This window comes from Otolemur garnettii, unplaced genomic scaffold (assembly GCF_000181295.1).
Source record: "Otolemur garnettii isolate 467f Iridium unplaced genomic scaffold, OtoGar3 scaffold00043, whole genome shotgun sequence".
NCBI classification, from domain to species: Eukaryota; Metazoa; Chordata; class Mammalia; order Primates; family Galagidae; genus Otolemur; species Otolemur garnettii.
Window position 1 is genome coordinate 7,572,712 of NW_003852438.1, and position 3,220 is coordinate 7,575,931.

At 43.4% G+C, this 3,220-nt stretch overlaps 1 protein-coding gene across 1 annotated transcript in view; it reads left to right on the forward strand.

Annotated features, from left to right (window-relative positions):
* The window catches only part of LOC100940398 (poly(rC)-binding protein 2-like), a 31,492-nt gene that overhangs the window by 26,156 nt on the left and 2,116 nt on the right, over positions 1-3,220 (forward strand).

The following is a 3,220-nucleotide window of genomic DNA, read 5'->3' on the forward strand; positions in this document are numbered from 1 at the left end:
GGCGGGTCCGGGCTGGGGATTCGAACCCGCCACCTTAGGTGTACGTGGCTGGCGCCTTAGCCGGTTGAGCTATAGGCGCCGAGCCAGATTTTCCATTTTTAATAGAGCCTGTGTCTTGCTCAGGCTGGTCTCTTGTGAGTCCAAGCAATCCACCTACCTTGGACTTCCAGTGTGCTAGGATTACAGGCATGAGCCACCGAGCCTGGCTTCCTTGCCCATAATTTGAAAGAGTGCTCTCCAGTGATCCTTAATTCCGATTAAATCAAGATTCTTTACCTGTTTTTTTTTTTTTTTTTTTTTTTTTTTTTTTTGAGACAGTCTCACTTTGTCACTCTGGGTAGAGTGCCATGGTGTCATAGCTCTCAGCAACCTCCAAATCTTGGGTACAAGTGATTCTCTTGCCTCAGCCTCCTGAGTAGCCGGGACTGTAAGCCCAGCTATTTTTAGAGATGGGTCTCAGTCTTGCTTAGGCTGGTCTTGAACCTGAGCTGGTCAAGACACAAGCTCAGGGCAGTCCACCTACCTTGGCTTCCTAGAGTGCTAGAATTACAAGTGTCTCTTTACCTGTTTTCTTAGACAGAGTCTCACTCTTACCCTGGGTCATGTCATGGTATCATAGTAGCTCAGAGCAACCTCAAACTCTTGGGCTCAAAGTGATCCTTTTGCTTCAGCCTTCCAAGTACCTGGGGCTATAGGCATGTGCTACCATACCTGGCTAGTTTTTCCTATTTTTAGTAGGCTGGTCTTGAACACCTGAGCTTAAGCAATCCACTCACTTCAGCCACTCAAATTACTAGGATTAGAGGTCTGAGCTGCTATGTCTGGCCAGTTCTTTACTTTTTTTCATACTCTCTGTCCTACCCTTCTTTTTCTTTACCTAAACCATTATTATTATTACTATTACTACCATTTTTTAGAGACAGAGTCTGACTTTATTGCCCTTGGTAGAGTGCTATGGCGTCACAGCTCACAGCAACCTCCAACTCCTGGGCTTAGGTGATCTCTTGCCTCAGCCTCCCAAGTAGCTGGGACTACAGGTGCCTGCCACAACATCCAGCAATACCATAACCATTATTAATCATTAGGAAATTAAATGCTTATGGATCAATTAATCTGTAACTCATTGATCTCCTCTTTTAACAGATAATAAGTAGACCTAAAAAAATTTAAATTTTTAGATCATATGAGTGACTGGCCAGAACTAACAACTTGTGCTTTACTTTTACTCAGTTGTACTAACCTCCCAGAAGCCCTGTTGATTTTATTACCATCAAATGGGCACTGGTCTCTTTTCATGAAATAGTCTTAAGTGTTATAATGGCAGAAGGCCTCTGACATTCCTCATAATCAACCAGAGCATACCTTGCCATTGTCCCAAAAATAAAATGTTCTGAGATATTAAAGAACTCAACTGTAGAGTTTTTTCTCTAATTATTTTTCCTCCCATCCTATGGGAGATGGTTTTAAAAAAACAATTGTTCTTGTTAAAAAAAAAAAACGGCTCAGTGCCTATGGCTCAAGTGGTTAAGGTGCTAGCCACATACACCTAAGGTGGCGGGTTCAAATCCAGCCTAGGCCTGCAAAGCAACAATGACGGCTGCAACCAAGAAAAAAGAAAAATAATAGCCGGGCGTTGTGGTGGGCACCTGTGGTCTCAGCTACTTGGAGGGCTGAGGCAGGAGACTCACTTGAGCCCAGGAGTTGGAGGTTGCTGTGAGCTGTGATGCCACAGCACTCTACCCAGGGGGACAGCTTGAGGCTGTGCCTCAAAAAAAAAGCAAACCAACAACTGTTCAGAACCTCAAATTCCTGGGCTCAAATGACCCACTTTCCCAAGTAAGTGGGATTATAGGAGCCCACCATGACACTCACCTAGTTTTTCTATTTTTTTAGTAGAGACAGGTTTAGTTCTTGCTTAGGCTAGTCTCCAACCTGAGCTCAAGTGATCTTTCTATCTCAGCCTCCCAGAGTGCTAGGATTATAGGTTAGAGCTGCCATGCCTGGCCTGTTCATGGGTATTTCAGTATATTATCTCATTCTCTGATGTTACTGCAGCTTTTCCAACCCAGATTGGGCCTGTGAATTAGTGTTACTTGCCTGGGAGTTTTAAAGTTTGCTTTGTTGTCTAGGTAGGCATGGTCTTACTAGTTATGGTTCAATTCTCATTTGGTAGGTTCCTTCTGTAGTTGGGATTTAATCATGTTAATACCATCTCCTCCCAGGGGCCTAATTTTGCTGTATCTACTTCTTGATTGGAAAGCCTCTTAACCTAATCTGTATTCTGTTATGGAAGGATTGCTGGGAAAAAATCCAGAGATTTAAGAGGTTAACTACCATCACCACCTCCAAAGGTCCTTGCTGTTAAGGGTTTTTTTTTTTTTTTTGAGACAGAGCCTCAAGCTGTCTCCCTGGGTAGAGTGCCATGGCATCACAGCTCACAGCAATCTCCAGCTCCTGGGCTCAAGCGAGTCTCTTGCCTCAGCCTCCCGAGTAGCTGGGACCACAGGCGCCCGCCACAACGCCCGGCTATTTTTTGGTTGCGGCCGTCATTGTTGTTTGGCAGGCCTGGGCTGGATTCGAACCGGCCACCTTGGATATACATGGCTGGTGCCTGAGCCACAGGTGCCAAGCCGCTGTTAAGTTTTTTAAAAGGTTAATTAGAGCCCCCATGTGGTTTTTCTCTGGTCCCTAACAGTATTTCTGGTTGGGTTTTCCCTTCTTTCCTAACACTCCATATACCCCATCCCTGTAAACCCCCACTCAAACTTGGTATAAGTTTTGGACACCTTTTTCTGAACTCTCTGTAGGGCCAGAGTAACAGCTTTCTAGTTTACATGAACTTTACCCAGTGGTTCCTTTCTTACATGTTGATTTCTCACTGAACCTTTTAATTCAAGGCCTATTGTTTGCCTTTCCTATTTCAAGGCTGGAATCCATTCCCAAAAGAACAAACTAAAAGTTAAGTTTCTTTATGCTGAGGTGGAGAAATCATTTCTGATATAAAAATAAATGTAGTTTGCAGTTTAAGGACTCTTCAATTTCCTTGCCCTTGGTTTTCTCCTCTCCAGCTTATGGCTTTGCATTGTTGTGGAGTGTATACAGATGATCATGCTCTTTTGAACCAGATGCCCAAAATAGGTTTTGTTGGTTTTTCTTTATGAAATAACTTTCTGAACTGAAAGTGAGTCCTGTACATTTGGTTCTTTTTTTTTTTTTTTTT